The sequence below is a fragment of the Ambystoma mexicanum genome, chromosome 1p (assembly GCF_040938575.1).
Source record: "Ambystoma mexicanum isolate Mex_15411 chromosome 1p, UKY_AmexF1_1, whole genome shotgun sequence".
Taxonomy (NCBI): domain Eukaryota; kingdom Metazoa; phylum Chordata; class Amphibia; order Caudata; family Ambystomatidae; genus Ambystoma; species Ambystoma mexicanum.
This window is the reverse complement of record NC_090921.1, coordinates 1024540523-1024559972: the sequence shown is the minus strand read 5'-3', so window position 1 is coordinate 1024559972 and position 19450 is coordinate 1024540523. Positions and strand designations below refer to the sequence as shown.

Here is a 19450-nt window from a genome sequence, read left to right as displayed (position 1 = left end):
AGATTGAAGGACTTTTGCCAAATGCAAATTTTATTGAATACTTGGAAAGTAAAATGCTTGGAAAATAAAATAACAGACAATTTATAATTATATTATATTTCATCACTGAAAATAGATGCCTTTTGCTTTGAGGCTGTGGCCACGTTATGTTTCTGTCCGACACCAATCTTTGTTGGTTTGCTGTGAGGTGTTTTGGATCCCCATCTCTTGCTATGAACTGGCAAAACAGCAGAATCCCCTTGACAATCTTGATTTCTCAAGGGAAATGAGACAACACTATACACCATCCAAGATATTAAAATATTGTCAAGGCCCAACGCGGCTGAATACTCTGAGGAGATGGCCTGTGAGGTGCCGCCTTTCAACTTTTCCCCCTTAGTATGGTAGTCAGTAACATGCGGGAGACTGCGGAGGGGGTCATTTTTTTAATTGGGAACTGATGTGCTTTTACTCAATTCGGGAACCTCACAAGCCAAATTTGTAGTATTTTGCACGAATTGCAAGAGATGTTTACAAGTCGACGGTTGAAGTGGAAGCTCGTATTGAGTTTGCTAGAGTTGATTTGCCAAGCCTTCGATAGCTCAGTTGGTAGAGTGGAGGACTGTAGTGGTAAAACAGGCATCCTTAGGTCGCTGGTTCAAATCCGGCTCGAAGGACTCTTGCCAAATGCACATTTTATTGAATACTTGGAAAGTAAAATACTTGGAAAGTAAAATAACAGACAATTTATAATTATATTATATTTCATCACTGAAAATAGATGCCTTTTGCTTTGAGGCTGTGGCCACGTTATTTTTCTGTCCAACACGAATCTTCATTGGTTTCCTGTCAGGTGTTTTGGATCCCCATCTCTTGCTATGAACTGGCAAAACAGCAGAATCCCCTTGACAATCTTGATTTCTCAAGGGAAATGAGAGAACACTATACACCATCCAAGATATTAAAATATTGTCAAGGCCCAACACGGCTGAATACTCTGAGGAGATGGCCTGTGAAGCGCCGCCTTTCAACTTTTCCCCCTTAGTATGGTGGTCATTAACATGCGGGAGACTGCGGAGGGGGTCATTTTTTTAATTGGGAACTGATGTGCTTTTACTCAATTCGGGAACCTCACAAGCCAAATTTGTAGTATTTTGCACACATTGCAAGAGATGTTTACAAGTCGACGGTTGAAGTGGAAGCTCGTATTGAGTTTGCTAGAGAATGATTTGCCAAGCCTTTGAAAGCTCAGTTGGTAGAGCGGAGGACTGTAGTGGTAGAACAGGCATCCTTAGGTCGCTGGTTCAAATCCGGCTCGAAGGACTTTTGCCAAATGCAAATTTTATTGAATACTTGGAAAGTAAAATACTTGGAAAATAAAATAACAGACAATTTATAATTATATTATATTTCATCACTGAAAATAGATGCCTTTTGCTTTGAGGCTGTGGCCACGTTATTTTTCTGTCCGACACCAATCTTCGTTGGTTTCCTGTGAGGTGTTTTGGATCCCCATCTCTTGCTATGAACTGACAAAACAGCAGAATCCCCTTGACAATCTTGATTTCTCAAGGGAAATGGGAGAACACCATACACCATCCAAGATATTAAAATATTGTCAAGGCCGAACACTGATGAATACTCTGAGGAGATGGCCTGTGAGGCGCCGCCTTTCAACTTTTCCCCCTTAGTATGGTGGTCATTAACATGCGGGAGACTGCGGAGGGGGTCATTTTTTTAATTGGGAACTGATGTGCTTTTACTCAATTCGGGAACCTCACAAGCCAAATTTGTAGTATTTTGCACGAATTGCAAGAGATGTTTGCATGTCGACGGTTGAAGTGGAAGCTCGAATTGAGCTTGCTAGAAAACGGTTTGCCAAGCCTTCGATAGCTCAGTTGGTAGAGCAGAGGACTGTAGTGCTAAAACAGGCATCCTTAGGTCGCTGGTTCAAATCCGGCTCGATGGACTTTTGCCAAATGCAAATTTTATTGAATACTTGGAAAGTAAAATACTTGGAAAATAACATAACAGACAATTTATAATTATATTATATTTCATCACTGAAAATAGATGCCTTTTGCATTGAGGCTGTGGCCACATTATTTTTCTGTCCAACACCAATCTTCTTTGGTTTCCTGTGAGGTGTTTTTTTTGATCCCCATCTCTTGCTATGAACTGGCAAAACAGCATAATCCCCTTGACAATCTTGATTTCTCAAGGGAAATGAGAGAACACTATACACCATCCAAGATATTAAAATATTGTCAAGGCCCAACACGGCTGAATACTCTGAGGAGATGGCCTGTGAGGCGCCGCCTTTCAACTTTTCCCCCTTAGTATGGTGGTCAGTAACATGCGGGAGACTGCGGAGGGGGTCATTTTATTAATTGTGAACTGATGTGCTTTTACTCAATTCGGGAACCTCACAAGCCAAATTTGTAGTATTTTGCACGAATTGCAAGAGATGTTTGAATGTCGACGGTTGAAGTGGAAGCTCGTATTGAGCTTGCTAGAGACTGATTTAGCAAGCCTTCGATAGCTCAGTTGGTAGAGCAGAGGACTGTAGTGCTAAAACAGGCATCCTTAGGTCGCTGGTTCAAATCCAGATTGAAGGACTTTTGCCAAATGCAAATTTTATTGAATACTTGGAAAGTAAAATACTTGGAAAATAACATAACAGACAATTTATAATTATATTATATTTCATCACTGAAAATAGATGCCTTTTGCTTTGAGGCTGTGGCCACGTTATGTTTCTGTCCGACACCAATCTTCGTTGATTTCCTGTGAGGTGTTTTGGATCCCCATCTCTTGCTATGAACTGACAAAACAGCAGAATCCCCTTGACGATCTTGATTTCTCAAGGGAAATGGGAGAACACTATACACCATCCAAGACATTAAAATATTGTCAAGGCCCAACACGGCTGAATACTCTGAGGAGATGGCCTGTGAGGCGCGCCTTTCAACTTTTCCCCCTTAGTATGGTGGTCAGTAACATGCGGGAGACTGCGGAGGGGGGCATTTTTTTAATTGGGAACTGATGTGCTTTTACTCAATTCGGGAACCTCACAAGCCAAATTTGTAGTATTTTGCACGAATTGCAAGAGATGTTTACAAGTCGACGGTTGAAGTGGAAGCTCGTATTGAGTTTGCTAGAGAATGATTTGCCAAGCCTTCGATAGCTCGTCGCTGGTTCAAATCCGGCTCAAAGGACTTTTGCCAAATGCACATTTTATTGAATACTTGGAAAGTAAAATACTTGGAAAGTAAAATAACAGACAATTTATAATTATATTATATTTCATCACTGAAAATAGATGCCTTTTGCTTTGAGGCTGTGGCCACGTTATTTTTCTGTCCGACACCAATCTTCGTTGGTTTCCTGTGAGGTATTTTGGATCCCCATCTCTTGCTATGAACTGACAAAACAGCAGAATCCCCTTGACAATCTTGATTTCTCAAGGGAAATGGGAGAACACTATACACCATCCAAGATATTAAAATATTGTCAAGGCCGAACACTGATGAAAACTCTGAGGAGATGGCCTGTGAGGCGCCGCCTTTCAACTTTTCCTCCTTAGTATGGTGGTCAGTAACATGCGGGAGACTGCGGAGGGGGTCATTTTTTTAATTGTGAACTGATGTGCTTTTACTCAATTCGGGAACCTCACAAGCCAAATTTGTAGTATTTTGCACGAATTGCAAGAGATGTTTGAATGTCGACGGTTGAAGTGGAAGCTCGTATTGAGCTTGCTAGAGACTGATTTGGCAAGCCTTCGATAGCTCAGTTGGTACAGCGGAGGACTGTAGTGGTAAAACAGGCATCCTTAGGTCGCTGGTTCAAATCCGGCTCGAAGAACTTCTGCCAAATGCACGTTTTATTGAATACTTGGAAAGTAAAATACTTGGAAAGTAAAATAACAGACAATTTATAATTATATTATATTTCATCACTGAAAATATATGCCTTTTGCTTTGAGGCTGTGACCATGTTATTTTTCTGTCCAACACGAATCTTCATTGGTTTCCTGTGAGGTGTTTTGGATCCCCATCTCTTGCTATGAACTGGCAAAACAGCAGAATCCCCTTGACAATCTTGATTTCTCAAGGGAAATGAGAGAACACTATACACCATCCAAGATATTAAAATATTGTCAAGGCCCAACACGGCTGAATACTCTGAGGAGATGGCCTGTGAGGTGCCGCCTTTCAACTTTTCCCCCTTAGTATGGTGGTCAGTAACATGCGGGAGACTGCGGAGGGGGTCATTTTTTTAATTGGGAACTGATGTGCTTTTACTCAATTCGGGAACCTCACAAGCCAAATTTGTAGTATTTTGCACGAATTGCAAGAGATGTTTACAAGTCGACGGTTGAAGTGGAAGCTCGTATTGAGTTTGCTAGAGTTGATTTGCCAAGCCTTTGATAGCTCAGTTGGTAGAGCGGAGGACTGTAGTGGTAAAACAGGCATCCTTAGGTCGCTGGTTCAAATCCGGCTCAAAGGACTTCTGCCAAATGCACATTTTATTGAATACTTGGAAAGTAAAATACTTGGAAAGTAAAATAACAGACAATTTATAATTATATTATATTTCATCACTGAAAATAGATGCCTTTTGCTTTGAGGGTGTGGCCACGTTATTTTTCTGTCCAACACGAATCTTCATTGGTTTCCTGTCAGGTATTTTGGATCCCCATCTCTTGCTATGAACTGGCAAAACAGCAGAATCCCCTTGACAATCTTGATTTCTCAAGGGAAATGAGAGAACACTATACACCATCTAAGATATTAAAATATTGTCAAGGCCCAACACGGCTGAATACTCTGAGGAGATGGCCTGTGAGGCGCCGCCTTTCAACTTTTCCCCCTTAGTATAGTGGTCATTAACATGCGGGAGACTGCGGAGGGGGTCATTTTTTTAATTGGGAACTGATGTGCTTTTACTCAATTCGGGAACCTCACAAGCCAAATTTGTAGTATTTTGCACAAATTGCAAGAGATGTTTACAAGTCGACGGTTGAAGTGGAAGCTCGTATTGAGTTTGCTAGAGATTGATTTGCCAAGCCTTTGATAGCACAGTTGGTAGAGCAGAGGACTGTAGTGGTAAAACAGGCATCCTTAGGTTGCTGGTTCAAATCCGGCTCGAAGGACTTTTGCCAAATGCAAATTTTATTGAATACTTGGAAAGTAAAATACTTGGAAAGTAAAATAACAGACAATTTATAATTATATTATATTTCATCACTGAAAATAGATGCCTTTTGCTTTGAGGCTGTGGCCACGTTATTTTTCTGTCCGACACCAATCTTCGTTGGTTTCCTGTGAGGTGTTTTGGATCCCCATCTCTTGCTATGAACTGACAAAACAGCAGAATCCCCTTGACAATCTTGATTTCTCAAGGGAAATGGGAGAACACCATACACCATCCAAGATATTAAAATATTGTCAAGGCCGAACACTGATGAATACTCTGAGGAGATGGCCTGTGAGGCGCCGCCTTTCAACTTTTCCTCCTTAGTATGATGGTCAGTAACATGCGGGAGACTGCGGAGGCGGTCATTTTTTAAATTGGGAACTGATGTGCTTTTACTCAATTCGGGAACCTCACAAGCCAAATTTGTAGTATTTTGCACGAATTGCAAGAGATGTTTGCATGTCGACGGTTGAAGTGGAAGCTCGAATTGAGCTTGCTAGTGAACGGTTTGCCAAGCCTTCGATAGCTCAGTTGGTAGAGCAGAGGACTGTAGTGGTAAAACAGGCATCCTTAGGTCGCTGGTTCAAATCCAGATTGAAGGACTTTTGCCAAATGCAAATTTTATTGAATACTTGGAAAGTAAAATGCTTGGAAAATAAAATAACAGACAATTTATAATTATATTATATTTCATCACTGAAAATAGATGCCTTTTGCTTTGAGGCTGTGGCCACGTTATGTTTCTGTCCGACACCAATCTTCGTTGGTTTACTGTGAGGTGTTTTGGATCCCCATCTCTTGCTATGAACTGACAAAACAGCAGAATCCCCTTGACAATCTTGATTTCTCAAGGGAAATGGGAGAACACTATACACCATCCAAGACATTAAAATATTGTCAAGGCCCAACACGGCTGAATACTCTGAGGAGATGGCCTGTGAGGCGCGCCTTTCAACTTTTCCCCCTTAGTATGGTGGTCAGTAACATGCGGGAGACTGCGGAGGGGGGCATTTTTTTAATTGGGAACTGATGTGCTTTTACTCAATTCGGGAACCTCACAAGCCAAATTTGTAGTATTTTGCACGAATTGAAAGAGATGTTTACAAGTCGACGGTTGAAGTGGAAGCTCGTATTGAGTTTGCTAGAGAATGATTTGCCAAGCCTTCGATAGCTCGTCGCTGGTTCAAATCCGGCTCAAAGGACTTTTGCCAAATGCACATTTTATTGAATACTTGGAAAGTAAAATACTTGGAAAGTAAAATAACAGACAATTTATAATTATATTATATTTCATCACTGAAAATAGATGCCTTTTGCTTTGAGGCTGTGGCCACGTTATTTTTCTGTCCGACACCAATCTTCGTTGGCTTCCTGTGAGGTATTTTGGATCCCCATCTCTTGCTATGAACTGACAAAACAGCAGAATCCCCTTGACAATCTTGATTTCTCAAGGGAAATGGGAGAACACTATACACCATCCAAGATATTAAAATATTGTCAAGGCCGAACACTGATGAAAACTCTGAGGAGATGGCCTGTGAGGCGCCGCCTTTCAACTTTTCCTCCTTAGTATGGTGGTCAGTAACATGCGGGAGACTGCGGAGGGGGTCATTTTTTTAATTGTGAACTGATGTGCTTTTACTCAATTCGGGAACCTCACAAGCCAAATTTGTAGTATTTTGCACGAATTGCAAGAGATGTTTGAATGTCGACGGTTGAAGTGGAAGCTCGTATTGAGCTTGCTAGAGACTGATTTGTCAAGCCTTCGATAGCTCAGTTGGTACAGCGGAGGACTGTAGTGGTAAAACAGGCATCCTTAGGTCGCTGGTTCAAATCCAGCTCGAAGGACTTTTGCCAAATGCACATTTTATTGAATACTTGGAAAGTAAAATACTTGGAAAGTAAAATAACAGACAATTTATAATTATATTATATTTCATCACTGAAAATAGATGCCTTTTGCTTTGAGGCTGTGACCATGTTATTTTTCTGTCCAACACAAATCTTCATTGGTTTCCTGTGAGGTGTTTTGGATCCCCATCTCTTGCTATGAACTGGCAAAACAGCAGAATCCCCTTGACAATCTTGATTTCTCAAGGGAAATGAGAGAACACTATACACCATCCAAGATATTAAAATATTGTCAAGGCCCAACGCGGCTGAATACTCTGAGGAGATGGCCTGTGAGGTGCCGCCTTTCAACTTTTCCCCCTTAGTATGGTGGTCAGTAACATGCGGGAGACTGCGGAGGGGGTCATTTTTTTAATTGGGAACTGATGTGCTTTTACTCAATTCGGGAACCTCACAAGCCAAATTTGTAGTATTTTGCACGAATTGCAAGAGATGTTTACAAGTCGACGGTTGAAGTGGAAGCTCGTATTGAGTTTGCTAGAGTTAATTTGCCAAGCCTTTGATAGCTCAGTTGGTAGAGCGGAGGACTGTAGTGGTAAAACAGGCATCCTTAGGTCGCTGGTTCAAATGCAGCTCAAAGGACTTTTGCCAAATGCAAATTTTATTAAATACTTGGAAAGTAAAATAACAGACAATTTATAATTATATTATATTTCATCACTGAAAATAGATGCCTTTTGCTTTGAGGCTGTGGCCACGTTATTTTTCTGTCCAACACGAATCTTCATTGGTTTCCTGTCAGGTGTTTTGGATCCCCATCTCTTGCTATGAACTGGCAAAACAGCAGAATCCCCTTGACAATCTTGATTTCTCAAGGGAAATGAGAGAACACTATACACCATCCAAGATATTAAAATATTGTCAAGGCCCAACACGGCTGAATACTCTGAGGAGATGGCCTGTGAGGCGCCGCCTTTCAACTTTTCCCCCTTAGTATGGTGGTCATTAACATGCGGGAGACTGCGGAGGGGGTCATTTTTTTAATTGGGAACTGATGTGCTTTTACTCAATTCGGGAACCTCACAAGCCAAATTTGTAGTATTTTGCACGAATTGCAAGAGATGTTTGAATGTCGACGGTTGAAGTGGAAGCTCGTATTGAGCTTGCTAGAGACTGATTTGCCAAGCCTTCGATAGCTCAGTTGGTAGAGCAGAGGACTGTAGTGGTAAAACAGGCATCCTTAGGTCGCTGGTTCAAATCCAGATTGAAGGACTTTTGCCAAATGCAAATTTTATTGAATACTTGGAAAGTAAAATGCTTGGAAAATAAAATAACAGACAATTTATAATTATATTATATTTCATCACTGAAAATAGATGCCTTTTGCTTTGAGGCTGTGGCCACGTTATGTTTCTGTCCAACACCAATCTTCATTGGTTTCCTGTGAGGTGATTCAGATCCCCATCTCTTGCTATGAACTGGCAAAACAGCAGAATCCCCTTGACAATCTTGATTTCTCAAGGGAAATGAGAGAACAGTATACACCATCCAAGATATTAAAATATTGTCAAGGCCCAACACGGCTGAATACTCTGAGGAGATGGCCTGTGAGGCGCCGCCTTTCAACTTTTCCCCCTTAGTATGGTGGTCAGTAACATGCGGGAGACTGCGGAGGGGGTCATTTTTTTTCATTGGGAACTGATGTGCTTTTACTCAATTCGGGAACGTCACAAGCCAAATTTGTAGTATTTTGCACGAATTGCAAGAGATGTTTACAAGTCGACGGTTGAAGTGGAAGCTCGTATTGAGTTTGCTAGAGAACGATTTGCCAAGCCTTCGATAGCTCAGTTGGTAGAGCGGAGGACTGTAGTGGTAAAACAGGCATCCTTAGGTCGCTGGTTCAAATCCGGCTCGAAGGACTTTTGCCAAATGCACATTTTATTGAATACTTGGAAAGTAAAATACGTAAAATAACAGACAATTTATAATTATATTATATTTCATCACTGAAAATAGATGCCTTTTGCTTTGAGGCTGTGGCCACGTTATTTTTCTGTCCGACACCAATCTTCGTTGGTTTCCTGTGAGGTATTTTGGATCCCCATCTCTTGCTATGAACTGACAAAACAGCAGAATCCCCTTGACAATCTTGATTTCTCAAGGGAAATGGGAGAACACTATACACCATCCAAGATATTAAAATATTGTCAAGGCCCAACACAGCTGAATACTCTGAGGAGATGGCCTGTGAGGCGCCGCCTTTCAACTTTTCCCCCTTAGTATGGTGGTCATTAACATGCGGGAGACTGCGGAGGGGGTCATTTTTTTAATTGGGAACTGATGTGCTTTTACTCAATTCGGGAACCTCACAAGCCAAATTTGTAGTATTTTGCACGAATTGCAAGAGATGTTTACAAGTCGACGGTTGAAGTGGAAGCTCGTATTGAGTTTGCTAGAGTTGATTTTCCAAGCCTTTGATAGCTCAGTTGGTAGAGCAGAGGACTGTAGTGGTAAAACAGGCATCCTTAGGTCGCTGGTTCAAATCTGGCTCAAAGGACTTTTGCCAAATGCACATTTTATTGAATACTTGGAAAGTAAAATACTTGGAAAGTAAAATAACAGACAATTTATAATTATATTATATTTCATCACTGAAAATAGATGCCTTTTGCTTTGAGGCTGTGGCCACGTTATTTTTCTGTCCAACACGAATCTTCATTGGTTTCCTGTCAGGTGTTTTGGATCCCCATCTCTTGCTATGAACTGGCAAAACAGCAGAATCCCCTTGACAATCTTGATTTCTCAAGGGAAATGAGAGAACACTATACACCATCCAAGATATTAAAATATTGTCAAGGCCCAACACGGCTGAATACTCTGAGGAGATGGCCTGTGAGGCGCCGCCTTTCAACTTTTCCCCCTTAGTATGGTGGTCATTAACATGCGGGAGACTGCGGAGGGGGTCATTTTTTTAATTGGGGACTGATGTGCTTTTACTCAATTCGGGAACCTCACAAGCCAAATTTGTAGTATTTTGCACGAATTGCAAGAGATGTTTACAAGTCGACGGTTGAAGTGGAAGCTCGTATTGAGTTTGCTAGAGAATGATTTGCCAAGCCTTCGAAAGCTCAGTTGGTAGAGCGGAGGACTGTAGTGGTAGAACAGGCATCCTTAGGTCGCTGGTTCAAATCCGGCTCGAAGGACTTTTGCCAAATGCAAATTTTATTGAATACTTGGAAAGTAAAATACTTGGAAAATAAAATAACAGACAATTTATAATTATATTATATATCATCACTGAAAATAGATGCCTTTTGCTTTGAGGCTGTGGCCACGTTATGTTTCTGTCCAACACCAATCTTCATTGGTTTCCTGTGAGGTGTTTCGGATCCCCATCTCTTGCTATGAACTGGCAAAACAGCAGAATCCCCTTGACAATCTTGATTTCTCAAGGGAAATGAGAGAACAGTATACACCATCCAAGATATTAAAATATTGTCAAGGCCGAACACTGATGAATACTCTGAGGAGATGGCCTGTGAGGCGCCGCCTTTCAACTTTTCCCCCTTAGTATGGTGGTCAGTAACATGCGGGAGACTGCGGAGGGGGTCATTTTTTTAATTGGGAACTGATGTGCTTTTACTCAATTCGGGAACCTCACAAGCCAAATTTGTAGTATTTTGCACGAATTGCAAGAGATGTTTGAATGTCGACGGTTGAAGTGGAAGCTCGTATTGAGCTTGCTAGAGACTGATTTGCCAAGCCTTAGATAGCTCAGTTGGTAGAGCAGAGGACTGTAGTGGTAAAACAGGCATCCTTAGGTCGCTGGTTCAAATCCAGATTGAAGGACTTTTGCCAAATGCAAATTTTATTGAATACTTGGAAAGTAAAATGCTTGGAAAATAAAATAACAGACAATTTATAATTATATTATAATTCATCACTGAAAATAGATGCCTTTTGCTTTGAGGCTGTGGCCACGTTATGTTTCTGTCCGACACCAATCTTCGTTGGTTTCCTGTGAGGTGTTTTGGATCCCCATCTCTTGCTATGAACTGGCAAAACAGCAGAATCCCCTTGACAATCTTGATTTCTCAAGGGAAATGAGACAACACTATACACCATCCAAGATATTAAAATATTGTCAAGGCCCAACGCGGCTGAATACTCTGAGGAGATGGCCTGTGAGGTGCCGCCTTTCAACTTTTCCCCCTTAGTATGGTAGTCAGTAACATGCGGGAGACTGCGGAGGGGGTCATTTTTTTAATTGGGAACTGATGTGCTTTTACCCAATTCGGGAACCTCACAAGCCAAATTTGTAGTATTTTGCACGAATTGCAAGAGATGTTTACAAGTCGACGGTTGAAGTGGAAGCTCGTATTGAGTTTGCTAGAGTTGATTTGCCAAGCCTTCGATAGCTCAGTTGGTAGAGTGGAGGACTGTAGTGGTAAAACAGGCATCCTTAGGTCGCTGGTTCAAATCCGGCTCGAAGGACTCTTGCCAAATGCACATTTTATTGAATACTTGGAAAGTAAAATACTTGGAAAGTAAAATAACAGACAATTTATAATTATATTATATTTCATCACTGAAAATAGATGCCTTTTGCTTTGAGGCTGTGGCCACGTTATTTTTCTGTCCAACACGAATCTTCATTGGTTTCCTGTCAGGTGTTTTGGATCCCCATCTCTTGCTATGAACTGGCAAAACAGCAGAATCCCCTTGACAATCTTGATTTCTCAAGGGAAATGAGAGAACACTATACACCATCCAAGATATTAAAATATTGTCAAGGCCCAACACGGCTGAATACTCTGAGGAGATGGCCTGTGAGGCGCCGCCTTTCAACTTTTCCCCCTTAGTATGGTGGTCATTAACATGCGGGAGACTGCGGAGGGGGTCATTTTTTTAATTGGGGACTGATGTGCTTTTACTCAATTCGGGAACCTCACAAGCCAAATTTGTAGTATTTTGCACGAATTGCAAGAGATGTTTACAAGTCGACGGTTGAAGTGGAAGCTCGTATTGAGTTTGCTAGAGAATGATTTGCCAAGCCTTCGAAAGCTCAGTTGGTAGAGCGGAGGACTGTAGTGGTAGAACAGGCATCCTTAGGTCGCTGGTTCAAATCCGGCTCGAAGGACTTTTGCCAAATGCAAATTTTATTGAATACTTGGAAAGTAAAATACTTGGAAAATAAAATAACAGACAATTTATAATTATATTATATATCATCACTGAAAATAGATGCCTTTTGCTTTGAGGCTGTGGCCACGTTATGTTTCTGTCCAACACCAATCTTCATTGGTTTCCTGTGAGGTGTTTCGGATCCCCATCTCTTGCTATGAACTGGCAAAACAGCAGAATCCCCTTGACAATCTTGATTTCTCAAGGGAAATGAGAGAACAGTATACACCATCCAAGATATTAAAATATTGTCAAGGCCGAACACTGATGAATACTCTGAGGAGATGGCCTGTGAGGCGCCACCTTTCAACTTTTCCTCCTTTGTATGGTGGTCAGTAACATGCGGGAGACTGCGGAGGGGGTCATTTTTTTAATTGGGAACTGATGTGCTTTTACTCAATTCGGGAACGTCACAAGCCAAATTTGTAGTATTTTGCACGAATTGCAAGAGATGTTTACAAGTCGACGGTTGAAGTGGAAGCTCGTATTGAGTTTGCTAGAGACTGATTTGCCAAGCCTTAGATAGCTCAGTTGGTAAAGCAGAGGACTGTAGTGGTAAAACAGGCATCCTTAGGTTGCTGGTTCAAATCCAGATTGAAGGACTTTTGCCAAATGCAAATTTTATTGAATACTTGGAAAGTAAAATGCTTGGAAAATAAAATAACAGACAATTTATAATTATATTATATTTCATCACTGAAAATAGATGCCTTTTGCTTTGAGGCTGTGGCCACGTTATGTTTCTGTCCGACACCAATCTTCGTTGGTTTCCTGTGAGGTGTTTTGGATCCCCATCTCTTGCTATGAACTGGCAAAACAGCAGAATCCCCTTGACAATCTTGATTTCTCAAGGGAAATGAGACAACACTATACACCATCCAAGATATTAAAATATTGTCAAGGCCCAACGCGGCTGAATACTCTGAGGAGATGGCCTGTGAGGTGCCGCCTTTCAACTTTTCCCCCTTAGTATGGTAGTCAGTAACATGCGGGAGACTGCGGAGGGGGTCATTTTTTTAATTGGGAACTGATGTGCTTTTACTCAATTCGGGAACCTCACAAGCCAAATTTGTAGTATTTTGCACGAATTGCAAGAGATGTTTACAAGTCGACGGTTGAAGTGGAAGCTCGTATTGAGTTTGCTAGAGTTGATTTGCCAAGCCTTCGATAGCTCAGTTGGTAGAGTGGAGGACTGTAGTGGTAAAACAGGCATCCTTAGGTCGCTGGTTCAAATCCGGCTCGAAGGACTCTTGCAAATTTTCATTTTATTGAATACTTGGAAAGTAAAATACTTGGAAAGTAAAATAACAGACAATTTATAATTATATTATATTTCATCACTGAAAATAGATGCCTTTTGCTTTGAGGCTGTGGCCACGTTATTTTTCTGTCCAACACGAATCTTCATTGGTTTCCTGTCAGGTGTTTTGGATCCCTATCTCTTGCTATGAACTGGCAAAACAGCAGAATCCCCTTGACAATCTTGATTTCTCAAGGGAAATGAGAGAACACTATACACCATCCAAGATATTAAAATATTGTCAAGGCCCAACACGGCTGAATACTCTGAGGAGATGGCCTGTGAGGCGCCGCCTTTCAACTTTTCCCCCTTAGTATGGTGGTCATTAACATGCGGGAGACTGCGGAGGGGGTCATTTTTTTAATTGGGAACTGATGTGCTTTTACTCAATTCGGGAACCTCACAAGCCAAATTTGTAGTATTTTGCACACATTGCAAGAGATGTTTACAAGTCGACGGTTGAAGTGGAAGCTCGTATTGAGTTTGCTAGAGAATGATTTGCCAAGCCTTTGAAAGCTCAGTTGGTAGAGCGGAGGACTGTAGTGGTAGAACAGGCATCCTTAGGTCGCTGGTTCAAATCCGGCTCGAAGGACTTTTGCCAAATGCAAATTTTATTGAATACTTGGAAAGTAAAATACTTGGAAAATAAAATAACAGACAATTTATAATTATATTATATTTCATCACTGAAAATAGATGCCTTTTGCTTTGAGGCTGTGGCCACGTTATTTTTCTGTCCGACACCAATCTTCGTTGGTTTCCTGTGAGGTGTTTTGGATCCCCATCTCTTGCTATGAACTGACAAAACAGCAGAATCCCCTTGACAATCTTGATTTCTCAAGGGAAATGGGAGAACACCATACACCATCCAAGATATTAAAATATTGTCAAGGCCGAACACTGATGAATACTCTGAGGAGATGGCCTGTGAGGCGCCGCCTTTCAACTTTTCCTCCTTAGTATGGTGGTCAGTAACATGCGGGAGACTGCGGAGGCGGTTATTTTTTAAATTGGGAACTGATGTGCTTTTACTCAATTCGGGAACCTCACAAGCCAAATTTGTAGTATTTTGCACGAATTGCAAGAGATGTTTGCATGTCGACGGTTGAAGTGGAAGCTCGAATTGAGCTTGCTAGAGAACGGTTTGCCAAGCCTTCGATAGCTCAGTTGGTAGAGCAGAGGACTGTAGTGCTAAAACAGGCATCCTTAGGTCGCTGGTTCAAATCCGGCTCGATGGACTTTTGCCAAATGCAAATTTTATTGAATACTTGGAAAGTAAAATACTTGGAAAATAACATAACAGACAATTTATAATTATATTATATTTCATCACTGAAAATAGATGCCTTTTGCATTGAGGCTGTGGCCACATTATTTTTCTGTCCAACACCAATCTTCTTTGGTTTCCTGTGAGGTGTTTTTTTGATCCCCATCTCTTGCTATGAACTGGCAAAACAGCATAATCCCCTTGACAATCTTGATTTCTCAAGGGAAATGAGAGAACACTATACACCATCCAAGATATTAAAATATTGTCAAGGCCCAACACGGCTGAATACTCTGAGGAGATGGCCTGTGAGGCGCCGCCTTTCAACTTTTCCCCCTTAGTATGGTGGTCAGTAACATGCGGGAGACTGCGGAGGGGGTCATTTTATTAATTGTGAACTGATGTGCTTTTACTCAATTCGGGAACCTCACAAGCCAAATTTGTAGTATTTTGCACGAATTGCAAGAGATGTTTGAATGTCGACGGTTGAAGTGGAAGCTCGTATTGAGCTTGCTAGAGACTGATTTAGCAAGCCTTCGATAGCTCAGTTGGTAGAGCAGAGGACTGTAGTGCTAAAACAGGCATCCTTAGGTCGCTGGTTCAAATCCAGATTGAAGGACTTTTGCCAAATGCAAATTTTATTGAATACTTGGAAAGTAAAATACTTGGAAAATAACATAACAGACAATTTATAATTATATTATATTTCATCACTGAAAATAGATGCCTTTTGCTTTGAGGCTGTGGCCACGTTATGTTTCTGTCCGACACCAATCTTCGTTGGTTTCCTGTGAGGTGTTTTGGATCCCCATCTCTTGCTATGAACTGACAAAACAGCAGAATCCCCTTGACGATCTTGATTTCTCAAGGGAAATGGGAGAACACTATACACCATCCAAGACATTAAAATATTGTCAAGGCCCAACACGGCTGAATACTCTGAGGAGATGGCCTGTGAGGCGCGCCTTTCAACTTTTCCCCCTTAGTATGGTGGTCAGTAACATGCGGGAGACTGCGGAGGGGGGCATTTTTTTAATTGGGAACTGATGTGCTTTTACTCAATTCGGGAACCTCACAAGCCAAATTTGTAGTATTTTGCACGAATTGCAAGAGATGTTTACAAGTCGACGGTTGAAGTGGAAGCTCGTATTGAGTTTGCTAGAGAATGATTTGCCAAGCCTTCGATAGCTCGTCGCTGGTTCAAATCCGGCTCAAAGGACTTTTGCCAAATGCACATTTTATTGAATACTTGGAAAGTAAAATACTTGGAAAGTAAAATAACAGACAATTTATAATTATATTATATTTCATCACTGAAAATAGATGCCTTTTGCTTTGAGGCTGTGGCCACGTTATTTTTCTGTCCGACACCAATCTTCGTTGGTTTCCTGTGAGGTATTTTGGATCCCCATCTCTTGCTATGAACTGACAAAACAGCAGAATCCCCTTGACAATCTTGATTTCTCAAGGGAAATGGGAGAACACTATACACCATCCAAGATATTAAAATATTGTCAAGGCCGAACACTGATGAAAACTCTGAGGAGATGGCCTGTGAGGCGCCGCCTTTCAACTTTTCCTCCTTAGTATGGTGGTCAGTAACATGCGGGAGACTGCGGAGGGGGTCATTTTTTTAATTGTGAACTGATGTGCTTTTACTCAATTCGGGAACCTCACAAGCCAAATTTGTAGTATTTTGCACGAATTGCAAGAGATGTTTGAATGTCGACGGTTGAAGTGGAAGCTCGTATTGAGCTTGCTAGAGGCTGATTTGGCAAGCCTTCGATAGCTCAGTTGGTACAGCGGAGGACTGTAGTGGTAAAACAGGCATCCTTAGGTCGCTGGTTCAAATCCGGCTCGAAGAACTTCTGCCAAATGCACATTTTATTGAATACTTGGAAAGTAAAATACTTGGAAAGTAAAATAACAGACAATTTATAATTATATTATATTTCATCACTGAAAATATATGCCTTTTGCTTTGAGGCTGTGACCATGTTATTTTTCTGTCCAACACGAATCTTCATTGGTTTCCTGTGAGGTGTTTTGGATCCCCATCTCTTGCTATGAACTGGCAAAACAGCAGAATCCCCTTGACAATCTTGATTTCTCAAGGGAAATGAGAGAACACTATACACCATCCAAGATATTAAAATATTGTCAAGGCCCAACGCGGCTGAATACTCTGAGGAGATGGCCTGTGAGGTGCCGCCTTTCAACTTTTCCCCCTTAGTATGGTGGTCAGTAACATGCGGGAGACTGCGGAGGGGGTCATTTTTTTAATTGGGAACTGATGTGCTTTTACTCAATTCGGGAACCTCACAAGCCAAATTTGTAGTATTTTGCACGAATTGCAAGAGATGTTTACAAGTCGACGGTTGAAGTGGAAGCTCGTATTGAGTTTGCTAGAGTTGATTTGCCAAGCCTTTGATAGCTCAGTTGGTAGAGCGGAGGACTGTAGTGGTAAAACAGGCATCCTTAGGTCGCTGGTTCAAATCCGGCTCAAAGGACTTCTGCCAAATGCACATTTTATTGAATACTTGGAAAGTAAAATACTTGGAAAGTAAAATAACAGACAATTTATAATTATATTATATTTCATCACTGAAAATAGATGCCTTTTGCTTTGAGGGTGTGGCCACGTTATTTTTCTGTCCAACACGAATCTTCATTGGTTTCCTGTCAGGTATTTTGGATCCCCATCTCTTGCTATGAACTGGCAAAACAGCAGAATCCCCTTGACAATCTTGATTTCTCAAGGGAAATGAGAGAACACTATACACCATCTAAGATATTAAAATATTGTCAAGGCCCAACACGGCTGAATACTCTGAGGAGATGGCCTGTGAGGCGCCGCCTTTCAACTTTTCCCCCTTAGTATAGTGGTCATTAACATGCGGGAGACTGCGGAGGGGGTCATTTTTTTAATTGGGAACTGATGTGCTTTTACTCAATTCGGGAACCTCACAAGCCAAATTTGTAGTATTTTGCACAAATTGCAAGAGATGTTTACAAGTCGACGGTTGAAGTGGAAGCTCGTATTGAGTTTGCTAGAGATTGATTTGCCAAGCCTTTGATAGCACAGTTGGTAGAGCAGAGGACTGTAGTGGTAAAACAGGCATCCTTAGGTTGCTGGTTCAAATCCGGCTCGAAGGACTTTTGCCAAATGCAAATTTTATTGAATACTTGGAAAGTAAAATACTTGGAAAGTAAAATAACAGACAATTTATAATTATATTATATTTCATCACTGAAAATAGATGCCTTTTGCTTTGAGGCTGTGGCCACGTTATTTTTCTGTCCGACACCAATCTTCGTTGGTTTCCTGTGAGGTGTTTTGGATCCCCATCTCTTGCTATGAACTGACAAAACAGCAGAATCCCCTTGACAATCTTGATTTCTCAAGGGAAATGGGAGAACACCATACACCATCCAAGATATTAAAATATTGTCAAGGCCGAACACTGATGAATACTCTGAGGAGATGGCCTGTGAGGCGCCGCCTTTCAACTTTTCCTCCTTAGTATGATGGTCAGTAACATGCGGGAGACTGCGGAGGCGGTCATTTTTTAAATTGGGAACTGATGTGCTTTTACTCAATTCGGGAACCTCACAAGCCAAATTTGTAGTATTTTGCACGAATTGCAAGAGATGTTTGCATGTCGACGGTTGAAGTGGAAGCTCGAATTGAGCTTGCTAGTGAACGGTTTGCCAAGCCTTCGATAGCTCAGTTGGTAGAGCAGAGGACTGTAGTGGTAAAACAGGCATCCTTAGGTCGCTGGTTCAAATCCAGATTGAAGGACTTTTGCCAAATGCAAATTTTATTGAATACTTGGAAAGTAAAATGCTTGGAAAATAAAATAACAGACAATTTATAATTATATTATATTTCATCACTGAAAATAGATGCCTTTTGCTTTGAGGCTGTGGCCACGTTATGTTTCTGTCCGACACCAATCTTCGTTGGTTTACTGTGAGGTGTTTTGGATCCCCATCTCTTGCTATGAACTGACAAAACAGCAGAATCCCCTTGACAATCTTGATTTCTCAAGGGAAATGGGAGAACACTATACACCATCCAAGACATTAAAATATTGTCAAGGCCCAACACGGCTGAATACTCTGAGGAGATGGCCTGTGAGGCGCGCCTTTCAACTTTTCCCCCTTAGTATGGTGGTCAGTAACATGCGGGAGACTGCGGAGGGGGGCATTTTTTTAATTGGGAACTGATGTGCTTTTACTCAATTCGGGAACCTCACAAGCCAAATTTGTAGTATTTCGCACGAATTGAAAGAGATGTTTACAAGTCGACGGTTGAAGTGGAAGCTCGTATTGAGTTTGCTAGAGAATGATTTGCCAAGCCTTCGATAGCTCGTCGCTGGTTCAAATCCGGCTCAAAGGACTTTTGCCAAATGCACATTTTATTGAATACTTGGAAAGTAAAATACTTGGAAAGTAAAATAACAGACAATTTATAATTATATTATATTTCATCACTGAAAATAGATGCCTTTTGCTTTGAGGCTGTGGCCACGTTATTTTTCTGTCCGACACCAATCTTCGTTGGCTTCCTGTGAGGTATTTTGGATCCCCATCTCTTGCTATGAACTGACAAAACAGCAGAATCCCCTTGACAATCTTGATTTCTCAAGGGAAATGGGAGAACACTA

General features: G+C 41.3%; 6 non-coding genes across 6 annotated transcripts; all 6 read left to right on the top strand.

Annotated features, from left to right (window-relative positions):
- The first annotated feature begins 570 nt into the window (after positions 1–570).
- On the top strand, positions 571–656 carry TRNAY-GUA (transfer RNA tyrosine (anticodon GUA)). Its single transcript is given in 2 exon segments — positions 571–607; positions 621–656. It is a non-coding gene; the product is annotated as a tRNA-Tyr (tRNA).
- A 3746-nt stretch (positions 657–4402) lies between these two features.
- Positions 4403–4488, top strand: TRNAY-GUA (transfer RNA tyrosine (anticodon GUA)). The gene is given in 2 exon segments: positions 4403–4439; positions 4453–4488. It is a non-coding gene; the product is annotated as a tRNA-Tyr (tRNA).
- Positions 4489–8862: 4374 nt separating this feature from the next.
- On the top strand, positions 8863–8948 carry TRNAY-GUA (transfer RNA tyrosine (anticodon GUA)). The gene is given in 2 exon segments: positions 8863–8899; positions 8913–8948. It is a non-coding gene; the product is annotated as a tRNA-Tyr (tRNA).
- A 2489-nt stretch (positions 8949–11437) lies between these two features.
- Positions 11438–11523, top strand: TRNAY-GUA (transfer RNA tyrosine (anticodon GUA)). Its single transcript is given in 2 exon segments — positions 11438–11474; positions 11488–11523. It is a non-coding gene; the product is annotated as a tRNA-Tyr (tRNA).
- Positions 11524–13374: 1851 nt separating this feature from the next.
- On the top strand, positions 13375–13460 carry TRNAY-GUA (transfer RNA tyrosine (anticodon GUA)). The gene is given in 2 exon segments: positions 13375–13411; positions 13425–13460. It is a non-coding gene; the product is annotated as a tRNA-Tyr (tRNA).
- Positions 13461–17204: 3744 nt separating this feature from the next.
- Positions 17205–17290, top strand: TRNAY-GUA (transfer RNA tyrosine (anticodon GUA)). The gene is given in 2 exon segments: positions 17205–17241; positions 17255–17290. It is a non-coding gene; the product is annotated as a tRNA-Tyr (tRNA).
- Positions 17291–19450: the final 2160 nt, after the last annotated feature.